Source organism: Equus przewalskii, chromosome 17 (genome assembly GCF_037783145.1).
Source record: "Equus przewalskii isolate Varuska chromosome 17, EquPr2, whole genome shotgun sequence".
Lineage (NCBI taxonomy): Eukaryota > Metazoa > Chordata > Mammalia > Perissodactyla > Equidae > Equus > Equus przewalskii.
The window spans coordinates 74,687,136-74,710,525 of record NC_091847.1 but is presented as its reverse complement, the minus strand read 5'-3'; the positions used below and the strand labels follow the sequence as shown (position 1 = coordinate 74,710,525).

The following is a 23,390-nucleotide window of genomic DNA, read 5'->3' as shown; positions in this document are numbered from 1 at the left end:
GTCCAGTTTTCCCAACACCATTTGCTGAAGAGACTTTCCTTTCTCCACTGTATGTTCTTAGCTCCTTTGTCAAAGATCAGCTATCCACGGATGCGTGGTTTTATTTCTGGGTTTTCAGTTCTGTTCCACTGATCTGTGTGTCTGTTGTACCAGTACCATGCTGTTTTGATTACTGTAGCTTTGTAGTATGTTTTGAAGTCAGGGATTGTGATGTCTCCAGCTTTGTTCTTTTTTCTCAGGATTGCTTTAGCAATTCGGGGTCTTTCGTTGCCCCATATGGATTTTAGGATTCTTTGTTCTATTTCCGTGAAGAATGTCATTAGGACTCTGACTGGGATTGCATTAAATCTGTAGATTGCTTTAGGTACTATGGACATTTTAACTATGTTTATTCTTCCAATCCATGTCCTTGGGATGTCTTTCCATTTCTTTGTGTCATCATCAATTTCTTTCAGTAAAATCTTATAGTTTTCATTGTATAGGTCTTTCACTTCCTTGGTTAAATTTAATCCAAGATATTTTACTCTTTTCGTTGCTATTGTAAATGGAATTGTATTCTTAAGTTCGCTTTCTGTTAGTTTGTTATTAGAGTATAGAAATGCAATTTATTTTTGTAAGTTGATTTTGTACCGTGCAACTTTGCTGTAATTACTCATTATTTCTAATAGCTTTCCGATGGATTGTTTAGGGTTTTCTATTAAAAAAATCATGTCATCTACAAACAGCAAGAGTTTCACTTCTTCATTGCCTATTTGGATTCCTTTTATTTCTTTTTCTTGCCTAAGTGGTCTGGCCAAAACCTCCAGTACTATGTTGAATAGGAGTGGTGAGAGTGGGCACGCTTGTCTTGTTCCTGTTCTCAGAGGGATGGTTTCCAGTTTTTCTCCATTGAGTATGATGTCAGCTGTGGGTTTGTCATATATGGCCTTTTTATGTTGAGGTACTTTCCTTCTCTACCCGTTTTATTGAGAGTTTTAATCATAAATGGATGTTGGATCTTGTCAAATGCTTTCTCTGTGTCTATTGAGATGATCATGTGGTTTTTGTTCCTCATTTTGTGGATGTGGTGAATCACATTGATTGATTTGTGGATGTTGAACCATCCCTGCGTTCTGGTATAAATCCCACTTGAGGAACGCCACAGAGACTTTTTAATCATTAATTGCCTGAAACATCTTCCTAAGGGTCCTACAGTATAGTCCAAGCTAGGGTGGTCAATGAACAAATCCTGTCCTTCTAAAGGACTGAGAGAAAGGGCCACCATGACTGCCTGGGAGGCAATAAAAGGCTGGGAGGTGAGCCCACAGCAGCCTGGGGAAAGGGAGTGAGTGCAGCCCCAGGGGCGGGATTTACTCTCTTGGCGCCAAACTCAGAAGCACTTTCTGCACCCTTACGGACACAGCCAGGGCTGGAGGGAAGCAAGAAAGACTTCGAAAAGCTCCTATCAGACAACTGTCAGCATCAAAACTCCTAACTTCTTCTTCCCTTTCCTTCTCCCCTCCAGCAAAACGATTACATTAATAATCAAAGAGTTTCTTACAAGTGTTTATAATGTAAACTTGGAATATGTTTTTCTACCTGATAGTCTTTTTCTTTGAGGCTTTTTCATTATAAGCTAAAATAATACATCAAATACACAAGTTTTGCTTCTATTTTGGAACAACATAATATATCTAAATGCCTACTTTTATACAGGTGTTCATTGTGTTCAAAGGAACCACCTATTGACGCCAAGGGCCTCCTTCCCTCATCATCCTCATCAGAGGAATATGCCATGGGAGTGAGTGTCCAAGCTTTGAGACACTCCAAGCTAGGCACCAAGGGTTTCCAGAGCAGAGAAAGGGCCTGTCCCATTATTACTGGATGAAGTAGAAGCAACGAATTAGGAAGGTGTGGTGAGGTTAGTCCCAGAAGCAGTGTATTTTTACATGTATTTTACAAATATTCACATTATTCATTCGAAAATATTTTAAATGGTAAATGGCTCTTCCTTGAGAGGGATAACTTGTAGCCATAACTAATTACTTAGAAACAGCTCATAAAAGCACTTTTGAGTTAACCAAGTGTGTTGCTCAGTACATTTAATCCTCCAAGTGACCTTCGACTCTACAGTGATCATTATCTCCACGGGGGAGCTGAGCTGAGGAGCCGGGGCCCAGAGACAGGGAAGTGCTCGGCCCGCAACTTGCCCAGGGTTGGACAGCTACTAAGAAATGGTGCCACGTCTTGAGTCCAATCTGCAGATGCCATGTCCAACTCTCAGTTCACACCTCGAACTACTCACTAGTTGTGTGGAGAGCCCAAATTTAACTTGCTGGGCCCTTCCCACCTGCAACATTACCAGGGGGGACATACTCTCAATACACCAAGTTTGTAGTCATGTTCTTGCAAGATCAGTAACCTTCTTAGTTACTGGGCTCTGAGTGACCCTGTTTCTCCCTCGCAAGAACTAAACTGACTTAAGGAAAACTGGGACATTTCTAAGGCAAGAATGTGTAAGCTCAAGGGCTACAGAAATTCAAGAACTCAAAAACCAAAGATAGCTTTCTTGACTAGACAATAGTTGGTTATAAACTCTGCAACAAAGAACTTCTTGAATATGAAATATTACTACTAGGGTTTTTTTCCCTTTCATTTTTACTAAGAACCAAAAACCTACAAAATGACAAACCAGGATTATCCTATTAATAGACAACTTCAATTGTTCCTTTGTTCTAAGAAACCGTGTTAGGTACTGACTGGCAATACCTATACCTTGATCTTCTCATTAATTATACATTTTTCCTACAAAATTGACTGCCACACTACACGCTGTAAGTCAGATTTGAGAGCTGCCAAGATAAATGTTCCAAATGGCTGACTTTTTAAAGACAACCTGTCAGTTCACCAAATAAGTCTTTGGGGGTTTATCCCAGTATGCTTTATGTCTCCCCCAAACCTACAGCAATTATTACAGCTCTTTCCTCTTGTAGCATCTTATCGCTAAGGCTAACGATTTTACCTTTCTACCCCTAATATACAAGTAATGAAACTTACAACGCCTTTTGAGAGCATCAATTACTTTGGCTGTTAGTGTTTAATTCCTATAGTGACTTACACAAAATAATCTGATTCCTAGGGAGATAAAGAACTCTGGCACAGTCCATACAACTAAAACAAAGATGACTTTTGTATGATTGACTAAATAAATGTTTTCTTCCCTGAGGTCTGCTTTCATCAAATAATCACATGAATGTTTTATTTCCTTTAGTTAACAACTTATTTTAAAGAGACTTGATGCCAAAACATATAAGAACATACGCACACAAGAGGTACTATCCGGAGTAAGCCAAGAATTCCAGCCAAGTGTCCTATCTTTTACGTGGCACCAAGTGACATTTTCTAAAAAGCACAATGGTAACTATTCATCCCACCAGCCTTAAAAAGATAGGCAGGAACTGCATGCCGGAGTAGAGAAGCTTAAGCTTTGAAATCAGACAGCTGGCTTCGAACACCATCTCTACTACCAACAACTCTGTGACCTTGGGTGAACTGCTGATCTCCCCTCAGAGCTGTTTCATCTGAAAAATGGGGTTAACAGATTTATCTCAAAGGGGTTGTGGAAGAGTTTTTTATGTGAAAAACCTAGAACATAAGCTGGCACATTAGTAGACACTAAGGAACTGTTAGTTTTTTTCCACCTCTCCATAAAATGCCATTAGTAATTCACTTTGAATCTGTTGTCTATGCACAAAAAGCAACGTAAAGGATATTAACTGGGGTGCTCTTTACTACAACAAAGCACTGGAAATGGTCTGAGCATGGGGAAATGATTACATTAAGGTACATTCAGATATTGAAATGTATGCAGTCACTCCAAATATTTTTCAAATAATATTTTATGACTAGGGAGATTGCTATGCTAGAATTTAAGTGAGGAAAGCGGACAAGAAACGCTGTAAAATAATAATAGCTCACATTTACCGAGCATTTACTACAAGCCAGGCACCACACTATGTACTCCACATGCATGATCTTATTAATTCTTACAATAAACCTACTAGATGCATATTATTATCATCCTCATTTTATAGCAGTAGAAACTGAAGTTTTGATAGTTTAAGCAATTTATAGTCACTACATAAGTAGCACAGCCAGGACTAGAATGGCAAAGTGCCTGATTCCAAAGCACTTCTGACTGCTGTGTCACACTGAACGTTCAGTACGAACTTCCCAGGTCCACCAAAATGCTAGTTACATAAACACACACGTGCACACACACACACACACACACACACGTATGCATGCATACTCACAAACACACGTACATGCATATTTGTGAGGAAAACGCACCAGATGCTAATGATGACAATCTCTGGTGGTGAAACTTTAGCCGACTTTTAACTATTTTTTATCCATTTGGTATCTTTTCTAAATTCAATAAGTATGCATTATCTTTACAACCAGAAAAAACTGTTTTCTGAAAAGAAAATCTGTACTTTGTAAAATATAAAATATTACATAAATATCAGTATTTTTATGAAGCGAAGGTTTACTCCTTAACTCATTATAGATTTGGGTCCCTCAATGTTATCCTTTTAAATTATTTTTTCTTTCCATGGAGTCCACGGTAAACAGCATGTAAAAAAACTATTTTGTACATGAATACAACAAAATATAGTACAGAAAGCACCACTGGGTATTTGACAGACATTTGATATTAATATAAAAAGTCGGGGGCCAGCCCCGTGGCTGAGTGGTTAAGTCCACGCGCTCCGCTTTGGTCTCACCAGTTCAGATCCTGGGTGCAGACATGGCACCGCTCATCAGGCCACATTGAGGGGGCGTCCCACATAGCTCAACCAGAGGCACTCACAACTAGAATATACAACGATGTACTGGGGGGCTTTGGGGAGAAGAGAAAATATGTATATATATATATACATATATATAAAGTCAAAGAGTGTGGGAGGGGGAAAAAACCTCTTTTTAAATAATACAGAATTTTCCACTTAGAGGAAACACACCCATTAGTGACACGACACGATCAGAGCATTCTCTGTCACGGTCATGTCAGTGATACTGGCATGGAGCCATTTACGTGGACACCTGCACACTGTTAGGCGTGCCTCAGCTTGATACTGCCTATGCCAGGAGGTGTGACTATAATGATGTGTGGGAGTGACACCTAAAGAGTGATTTCCTGTCACCCCACCAATGCGTTTTCAGAGACATGATTCCATAAAGAGAACTGAACGATGTGCTAACAAGCAATTCCTCCAAACCAAACAAGTTCACATGAGCTGAAATCATAGCTGAGGTAGGAATTTATTTTACAAAATTGTTATTTTCTTTTAAAATACATTAAACATAAGGTTATTTAGATAGGCATTTTAGTAAGTTTTTCAAGAGAAAAATTAACGCAACCTAAAAGTTAGTCCAAATTAATCTCTCTTTACTTCCTAATAGAGGTTCTTCTATGCAGTGAGAGGGTCAACAACGATGCCGTCTGACTAAGTCTTTCCTGACAAGAAAGTAACACAAGTGAAAGATGATCAAACTAGCCAAAACGACCACTAACAAAATTCATGTATTGATGTCAAGAAGCATCTTGTAGAAAGTCACAGGGCTCTATCTTTGGCCTGTCTTGGTTGACATTTTATCAACGACAGAGAGAGCATCATTCTCAACATGTGTAACTGATAAATAAGGGAAAGAAGTACCAACAAACACGCTGAATTTTAAAAGACTAGAATTCAAAAACGTCTGGATAGAGAGGAAAAGTGAATAGACAGGAAGAGAGAAAATGTCACGAGGGTAAAGGGAAAGCCCACAGGGAGCTGCCCAAGGCCAGGAGGACAGACGCCTGGCTTTGCAGCTGTTGCGAAGAAAAGGACTTGGAGTTTTATTCGACTTTGGATATAGACTTTTAAGATGGAGGTCCACCCGATATTTGACTAGATAAACACAAGCAGGTGCCCGAACAAGGGAGTGATCAGCGGCCCCGTGTTTCCATGGCTCAGAGAGCTCAGAAGTAGGGTGTTGAGTTCAAGATGTCACTTGTAAAGTGACACCGGCAGAGTGGCTGGTGCCCTGAGGAGTGTTAAATAGGATGGGAAATCTCAGGTGAAAGAACAGGGACTCGTCACCCTGAAAAGAGCAGACTTGGCGTAGGAGAAACAATGGCTATGGTCAAACATCTGAAGAGCTCCCACACACGCAAGGTGCCCGCTACTCTGTGGCACTCCAAAGGCAAGACCAACGGCGAAGCTGCAGGGACGCAGATGTCAGTGTTTCTATCCACCTGTGCTTGATAACAAGTATTGGTCCAACCACAAATGAGACAAGGTCCAAATCTAAAGAGGCTTAAGATCGAGGAGCACTGGAGACTGTGTCTGCAGAATTTCTCAGCATCGCAAAACTGTTAACTCCTCATTCCTGGCAGGGGTCAAAGGGCAGCCAGCTGACCGGGATACTGCGGAAGGGACTCCTGCATTTGGGGAGATGTCAGACTATAGGACCCACTATCCCTTTCCAACACCCACATTCGATGCTTCCAATTTCACATCAGTAACTTTCAGGAAGACACTTCTAGTGCATTTATGTAAGCAATGTCTAAATACGCCTCATCTTAATAAATGAGAAATAACTATAAATTTAAATGCAATCCAGAAGCGTCCAGAAGGTGAAAATCTACCAAAGTTTGGAAATTACAAATTAATGTTGTCATGGCAACCTTTGCTGATATCCTCCATTGCAGCTGAAACAGTTCTTGCTCTGGGACTACCAAAACAATGAATGAGTTCATATATTCAACGCCAGAAACCAGCACTAAATAACATTTTCAATGTTTTTATTTTTAATTTTTGAGGCAGCAGATTTACATTTTCTCCTTGACTGTTCACAAATTTAATATGACACTATATTGAGGCTATGGTACGACAGTGGGATGATCAATTGCATCAGGAGTCAAGGAAGTCTCTGGAAGTCTGATGTACACACTGAGCCCAGTCCACCATTCGGGCTCCACAGGGGAAACACATGAGAAAGGTCAAAGGCCGTCTAGATCAAGACATCAGCAGTCAGAGTAGCCAGCATAACATCCTCCACTTGCCCCTTTAAAAATTATAGTTTCCTATAACAAACCCTCGTCAGTCAGAAGTGGCACTGTGTCAGATGAGACCATGTCACTGCTGTGTACAGCACTTCAATAAGTGGGGTTTCTCGGTTATGTATTAGCAAGGACTGTAATGTATGAAAGTCAGCCCACAATGAGAACAATACTGCCTCCAATCAAACCATTCTTTCCTCAGTACACTAAAGCGGTGCTTGCTGCTTCTTGCAAGCAACAAAGGCTACAACAAAAGGACTTCCCAAACACCCACAGTCAAGGGAAGAATGGCTCCAACAAAATGAGTGTGAAACCTGCCCCCGGTGTCTAATGTGTATGTGAATCTCCCTTTTCACGGTATTTTAGTGGCTTCCTTTATTTGTGATTTATCAGCAAAGAACAGAAATAAGTTGATTTTGATGGCAGTGCACCTGACTATTCAGAGATTCAAAAACTTGCTTTGTTTATTCTTATTTCGTCCTGGCAGAGGATGTAAACAAGCCCTTTTTCCACGGCTTCATGCTGTGCTCACAATCCCAGATGAATATTTTCACGAATGCAAACCATCAGGCAGGACTGGCCGGAAGCAAAAGGTGAAGGCCACTTCCTTCTGGTCCTTTTTCATTCTGGGATGGGTGACATCTGGGCCCTGTGACCCAGGTTTCTTATCGCACCAGCCCCAGAGAAGGGTCTATAAAATGATTCCTCACTAGCAGCACACGTCTATAAATCTAAGTTACCCCTTCCACGGCATGTGCATTGTAGGCCCTGGTGCTGGGTACTTTATGTCTTATTTACTCATAAGAAAATCATAACAAAACAGGTATTATTAATTTCACTTCATATATGAGAAAACTGAGTTTCAGGAAGATTAAATAATTTGCTCGAGTTCATATAGCCAGCCAATTACATGAGTTAAAACCAGGTTTTTCAAGCAATAAAGCGTGTCCTCTTTTTCTTCTAAACCATCCTGGTCTTAGGAAAGGGAACAGAGTTTTTATAATATAGACTTTCGCATATCAGTGCGCAGGAAAGAGAAACTGCTGATATTTGAAGTGCCCTTTCGAGCAGTGTGCATTCAGAAATCACACCACAAAGGCAGCAGCCTTCTCATCCATACTTAAGACCAGCCTTCCCACTGGAGGCAAAGAAAGATGGGGATCATCATTTAGGAAAATCAGCCTATGCTTGCCTCCCCCTTCTCCTCCCAAGTTGTACATATGGTACAAACGGGACCCAGAGACCAGTGGGGGAGCCAACTAGCAAGCAGTGCTTGGTGTCAGTGGTCTGGAACCAGGGAATGGCCAGTATCCAGGCAAGATATTCAATTCCACAAATATCTACTAAACTAACTGAGTTTCCTGCCCATCACTGGCAGCTGTCAGTATTGAAGAGGCCTGAAAGGGAACAGCAGGGACTCATCCTAGGGCTTCAGCTCAGAGACAAGACTACTGTCCCAAGAAGGCTTGGAGATACACGATGGGACCCTTGCTCAAGGCAACTTGGGGTTCCTACACAAGAACCCAAAGCAGGGACTCGGGAATGTGGGAGACAAAGTAGAATCCGGGGTACAAAGTGAAAACTAGTTACCCAAGAATGAGGCTGAGCTACAGCTTCCTGGATAAACTGCCCGAGCAAGGCAAACACGTGGTCAATCTGATGGAGTCACTAAGGTACAGACGTGAGGAAGCCGATCCCCCTGCGACGGGCCGACTCTGGTCCCACATCCCAAAGGTGGGGGAGAAATAACCACACCAGGGTGGTCACCACTCCGCTCAGGCCAGATTCTGTAGATGTACGACTTTCAAACTTCTATTTTTAGCACAGGAAACTTTCCCCTTAAGAGAATCTTATACAAATGCCTAATATGTAAAGCAAATAAAAACAAGTGCCGATAGCTCAACAGAACACAGCATGCAAACGACTAGGAAAGACCACCCTGAGTCACGCTGCCTGTCAGACTCACAGCATACTGTCTTCTGGGTCTTTCTGAGACCCCATATGCCCTCCCTCAAAGCCTTGTGGGCCAAGTGATCCGAGGCTGCTGCCCTCAGCCTCCTAAGGCATAACTAACTTCTGCAGAGCACTTACCAGGTGTTTGGCACGTCATTTAGTTTGATGCACATGAAGTACATGTTCTTGAGGCTCAAGACCCACTGATTCATGAACTTGCTCAGGACCCTAGAGCTAAGCAGTGGGGAGCTGTGACAGAGCCCCCTGGGAAGGATGGGTGGTGGGAGGGGATCTCAGAGACCTAGGAGTGGCTCTCGGTGTGCCACCTGGTGCCTCGAACGTAGGAAGGCCCCCGGGGAGGTGACTCCACTTGTCTTCCCTGGCCCCTCCTGTCTATCCCAAATCTTCCCTCCATCACACGAGTACCCCTGCTCCCCACTCCTGGCAGTGACTGTATGGGCCTGGGAGACAGACGTGCTTTCATCACGACTTCAGCTCTGCGCACACTGTTTGTACAACTCCTGGCTGCAGCTTTCACAATCTGTCTCTGATTCTCAATCTCATCTAAAGCACTTTATTCCTCTGGATTTAAGAAACTGAGCAATTGCTGATTCTCTCTACCTATAGGGCTGACTTAATCATTCAAAAATCCCACGGGCTTGGCTCCTATAGAATGCCTCTCCTGGGCATGAGAGGCTCTATAACAAGCTGTCCAATAGAACTATAACGTGAGCCACTCAGGTATTTAAAAATTTCTAGGTAGCCACGTTAAAAAAAAAAAAAGTAAAAAGAAATGTGAAATTAATTTTAATAATGTATTTTAATTTAACCCACTATTGCCAAAATATTACTGTTTCACAATGTACTCGATATTAAAATTTGTTGAGATACTTTACATTCTTTTTTCATATAATGTCTCTGAACCCGTGTGTATTTTACACTTCTAGCACATCCCAATTTGGACTAGCCATATTTCAAGTGCTCAGTAGCCACATGCAGCTAGTGGCTACAGTACCAGATAACCTCTTCTCTGTTCCCATCCCTTTTCTCATTCCCTTTCCTGTAACAACTCATTTCCTTAGTAGGGATGCTATGGGCAGGGGTGGACAATGGGGACCAGGGTCATTAGAGAAGACTTCGATCACACTCAAAGGGAGAGCCCAGATCACAAAGGAGCTTCTGTGCCATGCTAGGGAGCTGAGACTTTATGCTGGAGGAGCAGTGACTCTGCTGAGAGATTTTCAGCAGCAGAGTCGCGATCACATTCGCCTTTTAGAAAGGCAGCAGTGTGGGGAATGGATTGGAGGCAGGCCAGGCAGAAGGCGGACAGACCAGCCACGTGGCTACTGCAGTCATCCTCAAGAGGAGGCTGGGCCTGAACCGGGGCGGCCATGGAGGGGGCAGACTCGACTCAAGAGTGTGAGAAGACAGCTTCTACAGGGCCTGGTGATCAGTGGAATGCAGGGCTGAGGAAGGAGAGGAATCTAGAACAACTCCCAGATTTTAAACTTGGTGAAGGAGGTTTCATTAACTGAGACAGAGAACATGGAAGGAATATGCTGGCTGTGGAAGTGGGGTTTTGAGTTTTCTAAGATATCAGGAACATATGTCAAGAAAGGGTTCAAGGTTGGAGTTGCAGATTTAGGAATCAATGACATATAGGCAGTAGCAGAAGAAAACAGAAGGTGAGCCGCCCCAGGGCAAATGAGAAGAGTGAGGCCAGGGTTGAAGGGTGAACTACAGAGGATGCTGAGGTCTGGGAGGAGGAGAGGAACCTACAGAGAAGTCTCACACTGAGCACGTGCGGCAGGAAACAACCAGGAGAAGGGAAGCACTCAGAAAACAGGGCAGCCAAGCTTCAAGGAGCCGAGAGAGATCAGTCACACCAAATGCCCCACATGGTCAAGAATCAGAAGAAGAGAATCCTGGACAATGGCTCTGGCGGTTTGAAGGACAGAGGGCCGGTACGAGAGGCCAGGGCTGTTGAGGGTTGGAGAGGAAAGTAGGTGGGAGGTGCAGGTCCTGTGTGAGGACTCGTCCTTCAAGGAGCAGCCTTCCAGGACCAGGAGTGAGATGCAACATAAGCAGACTGAAAGGGAAGAGGCCAAGGGGATGCTATTTGTCTGGTGTGTCGTCTTGTATTTTTATAAAAGATGACACACACACTTATGCACTTCAAGAAAAGGTAGGTTGAGACCCTGAAGAAAACAGAGATAATGGGGCAAGGTCCCTAAGGAAGCAAGAGGGGCTGGCCTCCAGAAATATCAGCCTCAGAGTGGAAGAGAGTGAAGGGAGGAAAAGGAGTGGGGAGGAAGATCCTGCCATTTATAAGGAAGATACATCACCATCGCAAAACTATTTTTCCTTATTTAGAAATATAAATCAAATATAATTATGCATGAAGGCATTTTTTCTTTAATAGTACTACGTACCACATATAAAATCAGATAAATGCTGAACCCAGAGAGAAGTCACGGTTTTCTGGAGCTCCAGATCTGCAGTCCCGTTATATCCCCAAGCCCTCCCACACCTCTGGACTTCACCTAACCTCCCCAACGTGAGCTCGTCACGGGAGAGCCACGGGGTTGCTTACAGCTGGTGGCCTCTCTGACCGGCTGGTGTCCTCTCCGATTGGCCTCACAATTATCATCATTATCATGATAGTGATCACTTATTGATCATCTCGTTTAAACCTCAAGATAGGGATTAAGTACCCTTTTAAGAAGTGGATAGTGGGAGCCGGCCCAGTGGCATAGTAGTTAAGTTTATGCACTTCGCTTTGGCAGCCCAGGGTTCGTGGGTTTGGATCCCTGGTGCAGACCTACACACTGCTTATCAAGCCACACTGTGGAGGCATCCCACATATAAAATAGAGGAAGATTGGTGCAGATGTTGGCTCAGGGACAATCTTCCCCACCAGAAAAAAATAAATAAAAGGAGAGTGGGTCAGGGAAGTTACAAAGTTACATAACTTGATGGATTCTGCAGAGTTGATAAGTGGCGGATGAATGTGTTTGCTGTCTGACCCCCTAAGCCCTGACTTTTCTTGTACCACCCTGTGATGTAATGTTCAGTGATACTGAAAATATTCACCTGTCAGTTCAGGTGAATAATTGTATTCACTTTGTCCTGAATTTCTAGGAATTGAGTACTGCTGATAATGAATTAGTGCTTTGCAACAATTAGCATCTTGATCCCTAAGGAGAATAAAGAATCCACAGTAGTGTTAGGAAGGGCCCTTAAAAACCCCAATGGGCATCTGAGGTTGGTATCCTTTCTTCCTGAAGGTGCGCATCCAGCCGCTGCCCTCAAACTGCCTACATTTGACACCTGCTCTACAAGCACTCGTTACTCAACCTTTTTAGGTTTCGGTATTGCTCTTCAGTAAAATGAGGGCAATAAGAGTATATATGTCACAGCATTGTTTTGAGGAAGAAAGGAGATAATGGATGTATTTAGATGAGACATTGCCTGGAATAGCCTATGCTTGAATACATTTAGTCATGGGGGGCTCACCACCTCATGAAACAGCACAATCCACAATAGGACCACTTTCCTTATACTGACCCCAAATCTGTCTCTCTGAAACTTACACCCATCAGTCCTGGTTTTATAGTCCATGGGGGTAGTTCTACAGAATCAGAACTAGGGTTCTCTAGCATGTTCACTCGTTTATTGAGTCCTGCTGGGTGCAGTGTCCCACAGATGGCTGGCTTCTTGACCTCTCCCTATTAACACTACTATGAAAGTTTCAACCTTCATTGGTGGTGTTTCCATACTGCAGGAGGCCTTTTTGAGCATTCTAAGCGAGCTGGATGCTACCCAGGAATGCAATGGTTTTACTGCTTACAAGATTTATTTTGTGCTTTATGTCATGATCAGTTCAGCACTTGGCACCAAAAATAATTATTGCAGGAATGTGTATATCCTGTAAGTTTCATTATGGAACACTGCAGACCACCAATGCCCAGGAGAGCCCTAGCGGAGGTTCAGCCCAGGAGCAGGGCCAGTGTAACCGAGTACAAGAGGAGTCAAAAATCCCGGAACGCCTGCCCTGCACTCCCCCTGACCCCGTCACCCTTCCCACCCCCGCATTCCCAATAACAGCTATTGAAATCTTACCCAAATCCTCTCAATAATCAGCTCAAACAACTGTCTCTTTAGGAGGGCCCCACTGCCCTCGACCAGAAGGTCATTTTCCCTTCTGAGCTCTCTTAGATCTTTGTCTTAGGGATACATGTGTTATTTCTCCTGCTAGACTATAAATTCCTTCCTGGCAAAAACAGCGCCTGTACAAAGTGAGTCTTATTCCAAGTTTAAAGAACTGGATTCTGTCCTAAGTACAATCTGATGGGCGTGGCAACTCTTGCCTACCTCACCTTTCACCCCCAGATGACTATGTTTTTATTTACAAAGAAGCTTTTTTTTTAAAACTTTATTTTTTTTTAATTTTTAATTTTTTTTTAAGATTTTTTTCTTTTTTTTTTCCTTTTTCTCCCCAAAGCCCCCTGGTACATAGTTGTATATTCTTTGTTGTGGGTCCTTCTAGTTGTGGCATGTGGGACGCTGCCTCAGCATGGTTTGATGAGCGGTGCCATGTCCGCACCCAGGATTCGAACCAACGAAACACTGGGCCGCCTGCATCAGAGCGCGCGAACTTAACCACCCGGCCATGGGGCCAGCCCCACAAAGAAGCTTTTAAATGAAAAGGTTGGGCAGCCTTGCAATAAAATCTGGTATTTTAGGGCCAATTAGCTGCACTTTCATATAACTGAGAACTCTACCCTAATTGTTTAATGTGTAAAATACTGACATAAAGCCTGAACGCTTCTATTTTTGCTCACTACTGGGACCCATCACGCCACCTGAAAATAACGACAGCCTCCTTAATTCCAACTCACAACTGTCAGCCTCCAGCATTACTTCAGCTCTGGAAAGTGCCAGGCCTCAGAATGCTCACAGCTGATGAATGGAGAGGCTGATTAGAACCACTGTAGCAAAAGGGGAAAAAATTCCTTGACAGATGCCTCCTTCAAACGCCTGTCCCTTTTATCCAATGTCAACATTAATTTCTATGTTAACAAACAGTTACAGAGGTCACGACGAGATGTCAGGCTGCAAGCTAGGCTCTGGGCACACAATGGTGAGCAGCATACAGGCACTATCAAAGCCCACCATTTAAAAAATTCACCCTCTGGCTTATCAATTCTACAGATATCCTTATCAAGTGCCTGCCGTGCCCAAGGGCCTATCGATGTTTCAAAGATGGAACACAAGGTACACCAGTGCCCTGGAGGAGCTCGCAATCCAGCTGGGAAAGCAAGGATTAAGCACAAGCTGGTGTCAGAGTGTCTGGTGGTCTGAAGGAATGATGCAGACAAAAGGGCAGAGAGGAAGAAACCAATGAGAGAAACAAGATCAGAGCAGGTGACTTGAACTTGGAGATGGTGGTTAGGGCAGAGGGAAAGGAAAAGGCAGAGTACGAACAAAAGGGTACAAAGTCATCTTAGAAGGACAGTGAGATCCAATCAGCAGGAACAGAAGGTTCATGTTGGAAAGAAGCAGAAATTAAAGTTGGTAAGTTAAATTGGGGCAAGAGCGTGAGGCACATTAAAACCAGGTTGAGAGGTTAGACTTTATGCCAAAGGCCAAAGGGAGGCGTGGAAAGTACGTGAACTAGCGGACAGCTTTGGGATCAGATCAACCTGAGCTCAACGCGGCCTTCCCGTGAGACAACCCCTGGAGAAGAGAGTTAGGGGTGAATGTGGTGGAAGTGCGGAGAATGGGGAATACTCAATAACAGAGAGACCAGGATGCAGACGACTCTAATCATCCTGGAGCAGTGACCGCTGAGGGCCTGGGCCATCGCAGGGAGAGTGAGGAATGAGGAGGATGTGTGGGGCCGGCTTGGAGAAACTGATACAAAGGAAGAGTTAACAGGACTTGATGCTCAGTTTTGCTGAAGGAATGAGAGAGAGAGAAGAGTCAGCGGGTTCCTAGGTCTGACGCCTGGGTGATGAAGAGAACACCAAAAGTATCAAGAAAAGGAAAGTCTTCTCATTGTGAAAGGGACAGGGTTAGCAGAGACTATGAAAAGTCTGTTATCAGGTACATAGCCTTTAGCATGTCAGCAGGACATCCACCATGAAAAGTCCATTAAACAGGTGCATAAATGGGAATGGAGATTGTGTCAGTGCCAGAGATAAAGGTTTGTAGCATATAAAGATAGATAGCACCATCACATTTAAGAAATTTTTATTAAAAAATAATACTACTAGCTATTCAACAAAAATAGCGGAAATGATATAAATAGCAGAGAGAAATACCACTTCACAGACTATTTTTCTTAGCTATGGTACTTTGGGGATCCTACCCATTATCGCAACACTGAAGGAAGAAATTTCTGTAGAAATTCAACATACGGCCTATTTACATAGCAAACATCACAACTCCAAATGAGCCATTCTGATGTGTCAAGGAAATAACACCTTCACAGCAGACTACTTCAAAAGAGGGAAGGAAAAGAAAGGCTTGTTTTTCTTCTATAATTATGTGTACCAGGTTTTTAACTGCTTCTATCGTGAAAATCATATTTTAATTGTACGATTACACTCTAAGACAGAACAGTGGTGGCATGAATCGATTAGCTGAATTATGCACAATCAATCAGAGATCAATAAACAGACTCCATCACTTAAATCTGTCAATATTACGTATCTGCCCTCATGTCCTGTGTCATGCCTGTAAAAGCTACTGTTCTGTGTAGAAAAATTCTAACAGCCACATGATTCAACTATGACAGTCAAATGACAGTAAAGGGTCTGCAGAAGCTGAGGAGAAAGAAGTACCAGGGGGCAGGAGCAAGCACTGTGTACGGAAACCCACTCTTCTCCCATCACGTGTGAGACATGGAGTGTCAGCTCAGACCTTACCACGAGCAACCTCCACTTTTTCCATTCTATGAGACTGTAACCAAAAGTTCTCGGCCTGGCTCACCTCACGAAATGCTGATTAAAACTATGTAAAGGTAACAGAACGCAGACCACCTAGGCAACTTCCACACATAAGCCATAAATGAATATTCATTGTTAATGACAGCAAAGGTCTATGATTAGAGACTGAGAAACGGATAAAACTTAGAACCCAAAATGAGATATTTCTAAAGCTTAACTTCTCATGGAAAGTATTCGCATGTGCATGGCAAAATTGATCTATGAGATCCTTCCAAAGGGCAGCACTTCAAGACTGCAATGGTGTGGGCTAAGTATTCTCCTTCCCTAATCGCTGCAGAGGTGGGAGGGCTGCTTCACAAGCTGACTGACACCTGTCCCCACAACGACCACCTGAAAACCAGTGCAGCACCGAAACCATGGATTGATGACTTTCATTAGGGGGCTCCCTAAAACAAACTGAATACAAAAGGAGTCCCCATCATTTTGCCTGTCTAAATAAGTACATTAAACCAAGTTTATTCCTAGGAAATCATCTCATATTTTCAGAGGCAGGGATTAAAGAAAGAAAGAAAATTGCCAGTTAACATACTCCTTTTCCAAATGTTGAGTTTACCATCCTTTTAAATATTCTCTGCATTCAAGTGATTGTATTCTTATGCAAATTATTCTTTGGGGCTAGCCTAGTTTGTGTTTGTGTGTGTGTGTATGTGTGTGTGTGCAAAGCTACAAAGAAAAAGAATCTGACATACTTTTTGTTCTGCTGCTCCATAAAATAGGTTTTAACAAAGCGGGAGTATAATCCAAACTCTAATTAGAGACCGCAGCAGTATTTGCCTTGGCCAAAGAGAAAATCATACCCAAAGTTGATTTTTCCCCAGTTAGAGTTCCAACACACAGATATTTTTAAATGCTACACTCACTTGATAAAATTGTCCCCATCCACACAACACACTTTCTGCTTAAGTGATACAATTTTATAAGGCCAATGAAATACTTTATCCAGAAGGCAACTTTAGTCTTTATTTTCAGAGTACCTTTCAAAACAACTGGATTTGTTACTTGAATTTTTTTTTTTTCTAGAATGAAGCAATTTCTGACTTCCTGTCCCTTCTTTCCCTGCCATACTGCACATCTGCTTAATCTCTGGAACACAAAGTAAATCAGAACGGCAATAAATCTCTCCCTTAAGACAAACTAAAACGATGTCACAAAGGTCACAGGACCCCACTCTTTCAAATACTGGCATAGAGCCGCCGTCTCTGCACAGGATCTAAAATTTCAGAGGTTTTTTTTTTTCTTACTTGTGAGAGAACTGGTAAAAGATTTTAATACAAAAAATTTTTTTAAATAGCTGAAAAATATTACACATAACATTTTATGAAAATAAAAAAGGCTGTGCTTGAAGTTCAAGGTATTTCACTAGTTCTCCAGCTACAGATTCTGTAAAACGCTCAAAGGATAACGCTGTACGGGAAGAATCTTTCCAGCGTCAGGTCTCCGAAACCGTGACACCCGCTCCCCCGGGCCTGCTGGGAACCGAAAGCTCGTGAAGTTCACAAACGCGCACACCAGGCCCCCGAGACCGGGGAACCTCCACCTGCGAAGACGGGAGGCTCCGGGCGCATCCCGTCCGCGGAGCCTCAGCCCTCGCCTCCTCGTCCGCGGGGAGTCGGGCCAACCACGGAGCCGGGGGCGCCGGCCGCGCGGGGGCCGAGCGCGGAGACGCGGGGACTCGGGGCCGAGCGCGCCGCGAGCGGGCACCGTCCCCGCGCCGCGCCGCAACCGCCGTCCCGCGCTCCAGCGCTCCGCCGAGGCCGACCGCGCCGCCCTGCGGACTCCGGGGCCCCGCGGCCGGCCGCCCGCCGGCTCCTCCAGGCCCCCGCCCGCCATCGCGGCGAGTCTCCGGGCCGCTCTCCCCGGCCGCCCCCGAGGGCGCGATGGCGCGGGCGGAGGCGGCGGCCCCGCGGCTCGGGGCGCCGGGCAGCGGGTCTCCTCCGCCCTGCGAGTGGCAGGGGGCGCTCGCGCGGGGACGGCCGGCGGGGACCGCGGCCGATTCAGATCCGGGGCGGGCGGCTCCCCAGCGGAGCGCGGCGGCCACTCGCCGGCCCCGGACGCGCAAATGTGCGCCCGCCCGGCGCCGCCTCCTCCCGCCCGCCCCGGGGAGAGGAAGGACGGCGCCCTCGGCGTCCGGGCCGCGCCGCCACCAGCGCCGGCGCCGAGCGGGGCCACACCCAGCGGCCCGGGGGCTGCGGAGCGCGGGGCCCCGGCCGAGCCCGCGTAGGGCGCGCAGGCCGCTGCGTCCGCCCCAGCCCCGCGGGCGGGGTCCGCGCTTACCTCCGTGCCGAGCGCCGGCCGCGCTGTCCCGGGCCGGGCCGGGGCGCGGGGGCCGGGGGAGGCGCGGCGGCGGCGGCGGCCCCTGCGGCGGGAGGGCGGGCCGAGCGGAGCCGCTGCCAGGGCCCCGCGCTGCCGGCGCTCGCGGCGGGCGGAGGCGCAGCCGGCTCGCCCGGGCTGGATTCCTTCGCCGACACCGCTCGGGCGGCCGCCCCGCGCAGGCCGCTCCCGCCCCTCGCCGCCGCCCCTGCCCGCCCCTCGTGTCACTCACCCGGCGCCCGGCCGAGCGGCGCCCCGCGCTCCCGCTCGCACACTCGGCGCCGCTCACGCCTCTCTCGGGTTTTGTATCTGCTCACACGCACGTTCTGACACAGATCCCTTCCCTCCACACGCCCTCCCTAGCTGCTTTCCCACCCCACTTTCTAGAAGAATCCCCGTGCAGCTTCCGCACTTTGCTTGCCGGCCCCACACCACCCTCCTCGCCCGTCCCCAAACGTCCACCTCTCTGGAACTGCCCCTGTTATGGGAAGACTGTCACAGCCCGCACGTGTTGCAGGAGAGTCATCCTCCCGCGCCCGGGAGAATGAACTTCGCTCCCCGCAGCGCTGTCGACGAACGCAGGATGCTGCTGCTGTTCGAAGGCGGGGATGCTGGCTGGGGCCGAGCCAAGCTCTCAATGTAAACAAAGACGGCCGATTCCTGACTGACCTGAGGAACCGGGAGCGGAAAAAGAACCGGGGCGGAGTTGGGTCTGACCTTAGAAACGCGGCTAACCCGGGGTGTCCTGGCCCCTCCGTTTCGCTGCCTGTTCACGCCGAGCTCCTGGAGGATGGGCGGCTCAAAACGTGTGGTAGCCAAGTTCCAGATAGACGCGGCGGGCACCAGCCCGTAGCTTTCTGCCTGGGAGTACAGTAGTCGGGAGAGTGAAGGCAGTTTCTCAATCGTTATTCATGATGGAAGCACTTTCGATGACACGCCTCTTCCAGAGGCAGTAGAGTGAAGTGCAGGCAGCTCTCCAATTCAGTTTATCTTTTTAGAAGGGTGACTTAGCCTGCCTTTTTCTCAGTGCCAGGAACTGTTTCTCCGCGGCTCCTTGGATGTCAAAGCGCCTTACAAATATGCAGACCAGAGTTAGTTATGCCTCTCACGCTCGGAACTGTAAGGGGCCGCTGAGTGTACAGCAGAACGGTGTATCATCCGATGTTCAGGAATTCATAATTTGAAATAAAATACAAGCACCTTTCCGGTAGAGTTCAAATCTGCTAACATAATGTGCCCCTGTTGAGAAAGCGCAGCCTGTAATAAGGAAGAGAAGAGCAGAAAGTAAAGGAACTCATCTTCTTACGTGACTTGTGATGGTGGTCTTGTTACCCTGGAGGGGTGTATGAATCATCTAATTTATTTAACACACATTTCTAAGTGCTTTATGAGTATTAACTCATTTAATCCTTCAAACAATCCTAAAACTAGGTACCATTTTTGACCTTTTTTGCAGATAAAGAAACCGAGGCAGGACAGGATAATTAGTAGAGCGAGGGTTTGAATTCTACAAAATCTGGCGCCGCTTATGCCAGCCACAGGAAAACTTGTTTCTAGAAGCCCTAGTATGGGTAAATATCAACTATAAACATCATATTACTTATTAAATTTAGATGAAAAAGTAACTTGTAACAGTTTGACTTGGAATTTGATGCACTTTTTAGGTCCTCTGGCAAAATAGTTCGCTTAAGTTTTGAGGGGTTTCTCCTCATAATTAGAATTTTAAGATGAATTAGAAATTATTGGTTTTTTTAGTAAGGACGCTGGAAATAATATTGAACTCAGTCTTCATTCCTTTCTTCTACCACTTTATAATCTTCCCAGGCCTCCAAATCCAACTTGTTTAGTAAAGTCCGAAAGAAAAATTCTTTTGAGTACTGACTATGACCAGAGGGCAGAAAGGGTTTTTCAGAAGCCCATACATGGCCTTTTACATTCGAGGGTTATTTCCCAGTAAGCAGGTAGTAGCCATAAGAATAACTGGTATGTGTATTGAGAGCAAAAATGCTACAGCTTTGAACTGATGAGGAAAAAAAATGTAGAATAGGAGTGTAGTGGTAGCCACTATCCCACAAACTAGACTAAAACTAGTCTCTACTGGGACTGGAGGCCTAGTCCATGAAGAGACGATTATAAAGTAACTAAAGAAAATAATTATAGCTTTGAAGAGTAAGCTAAGGGATCTAGCAAAAGAAATCATGCTTTTAAAAGCTTTACAGACAGTTTCAGAACAAACAAACCTTTTCTGTTCAAATTAATTTACTCTGGAAGAAATGAAAACTTGTGTTTCTGGGAGAGAGGGTTTAACATGCTTATTGAAAAGCATGTAAAAACTTCTTGCACATCAAATAACTAAGTATTTTGATGAGTTAAGCATAAATGATTTTTAAAACATATGAATTACATTCCCATAATTATATGGAGATATAAAAATCCAAAGAAATAGGATATTAAAAAAAATATGTATTGGTGTTAAGCACCAGATATTGAGAATTTATTTTGAAAGATTATATTATTTGAAATTTTGATTAGGAGGTCATCTGTCTACAGCTAGTATGACTCTATTCTTCTGAATGATTCTCTATGTTTATCACCCATGAATCTCATTTTACAATGTTCTCAGCTAAGTGGAAAAGTGAAGGTCCTTTCTTAAGCAACAAACAAGAATCATAAGAGTGGACATTCTCTGAGGGATGAACAAAGTATGTTAGTGTATATGTTCTAATATTTCCATATAAGTATTCGTAATCTGTGTTTGCCGCTTCCCTCCATATCGTCATCCACACTCTTTGTCCAGGGGGCCTGATTGTAAGTGGGGGGCACAACGCCGTATCCTTCCATGAGGCTGACTCTTTCCTTGCAGGACTGACTTCAGCACAGTGCCGTAGTCCCTATTTTCCACCGCTGGATTGTCTTGATTCTCTAGGCCTGGTCATTCAGAGCACCGTTCACATTCCTGGAAGTAGCTCAGATCCCAGAAGCCTGTTTTAGGCCAGGGTCATTGTCTCTATTCGAATTTTGGCATCTTAACAAGTGATGAGACAGAGAGTGATTTTAGGTGCTAGGCTCCAGACCACTTTTCAGACCTGCCGGAGAGTCTGTCACTCACCTAGAGATCCTTGACTTTGACTAGATGCAGTGACCGGGTGGAATCTGGGTGATCTCCCTTAGGGAGGAGATGAATGTGTTCTGTGTGTGTGAGTGTGGCATTCATTATGACTGTTCACAAATATTCCAGCTCTGCTTCCTTCAAAGCACGTGGTAGGATTGTGCTTCCCCACCCGACTGAAGTACAGTGTAGCCCTGCGACTTGCTTCAGCCAATGAAAGGGGGATGCAAGCGATGAGTATCAGCTCTGGGGAGAAGTGAAGAGCTGGTGTAAGCATCACCACATTCTCTTTTCTCTCTAGTACTGCAACCAGCAGGGTGCCTGTTGTGGCTGCTTCGTTGGACTAAAGTGAATGGCGACAGTGAGCAACGCCACACCTGCCGGCCCTTACTGGATATGTAGTAGAAGTGATGAATAAACCTCGTTGTTCTAAGCCACTGAGATTTAGAGGTTGTTTGTTTCTACAGTAAATCTAGCTATTCTGATTAAAAATAGGGGGGAAGAATGAAACAAATAATTGCAGGGCACACTGTGGCAGAGAATGGCGGATAATCCCACAGGCCTGCTTCTCCTTCCTCCTGGGCGCACAACGAGTTCACCTTTCCCAGCCTCCTCTGCAGTTAGGTGGGGCCATGTGACGGTGGAATGTAGACGGAAGCTTTGTACTCCTCTTCCAGTCCCCACCCATGGGAATCTCCTGCATGATCTCTCTTCTCCATCTGCCACGTTGCAACTAAAGACTCTTGAGACTCTAGAGCAGTAGTCAGCAAGCTTTTTCTGTAAAGGGCCATACAGTAAATATTTTAGGCTTCGTGAGTCATAAGGTCTCTATCCCAACTATTCATCTATTTTACAGGAAAGCAGCCATAGACACGATGTGGACAAAAGAACATGGTTGTGTTCCATGTTATTTACAAAAACAAACAGGCCGCGGGTCGGTGTGTCCTGTGGGCAGTAATTTGCTGACTCTACCTAGAGGAGGGTAGAAACACAGGATGGAACGAGCCTTAGTCTCTGAGTCACTCTATGGTGTCACCTTGATGAACATCCGCATTGAAATGTTATCTGAGTAAAAAAACCTTTGCTGAATTAAGCATAACTAATGCACTATCTTATCCCATATTCCAGAAAAAATTCCAGATGGATTAATAATTTAAACAAAGAAAACTGTAAAAGACTAAAAGAAAACATAGGACACTCCTTTACAATATTGATTATCTTTATAATACTAGTTAGAAATATCATGACAAAAGCTCCAGAAACTGTAACAGAAAAGATTAAACAGATTTGACTCCAGAAAAAAAAATAAAACATTTCTATACAGTGAAGGGTACCATAAATAATATTACCTAATTGGAGGAAATATATGCAACATATGTACACAACAGGAAAGAATTAATATGCAAAATAACAAATGGCTTCTTTTTTTTTTAAGATTTTTAAAATTTTTTTCCTTTTTCTCCCCAAAGCCCCCCGGTACATAGTTGTATATTCTTAGTTGTGGGTCCTTCTAGTTGTGGCATATGGGATGCCACCTCAGCATGGCCTGATGAGCAGTGCCATGTCCGTGACCAGGATTCGAACCTGCGAAAGCCTGGGCCACCACAGCAAGTGCTCGAACTTAACCACTCAGCCACAGGGCTGGCCCCAACAAATAGCTTCTATAAATAAATACACAAAAGAGAAGGAGCAAAATAAGAAAATGGACACCGGAAATGAAGAGATAATTCTCAAAAGAAGGGATATGTGTTAATAAGTATGTGAAAACATATTCAACCTCATCAATGATCAAAGTGTAAATAAAAACAAGACAGTACTTTTTACTTATCAGACTGGCCAAAAAAGTATTTTAATATCAACTGTTTGTGAGCATGTATAAAAAATAACTTTCATACTCAACTGACTGGAGTATGGA

At 44.7% G+C, this 23,390-nt stretch overlaps 1 protein-coding gene across 23 annotated transcripts in view; it reads right to left on the bottom strand.

Moving 5' to 3' along the window:
* SPATS2L (spermatogenesis associated serine rich 2 like) overlaps positions 1–19,630 on the bottom strand; it is a 166,526-nt gene extending 146,896 nt beyond the window's left edge. For 2 of the 23 annotated variants that reach the window (XM_070580533.1, XM_070580546.1), the window contains exon 1: positions 18,802–19,426. The gene's annotated coding sequence lies outside the window, so the exon portion shown is untranslated. Of the gene's footprint in view, positions 1–18,330; positions 18,532–18,598 lie in introns of those variants that run through there. The other 21 variants (XM_070580539.1, XM_070580554.1, XM_070580530.1 and 18 more) reach the window with 18 other exon arrangements.
* Between the last annotated feature and the right edge of the window lie 3,760 nt (positions 19,631–23,390).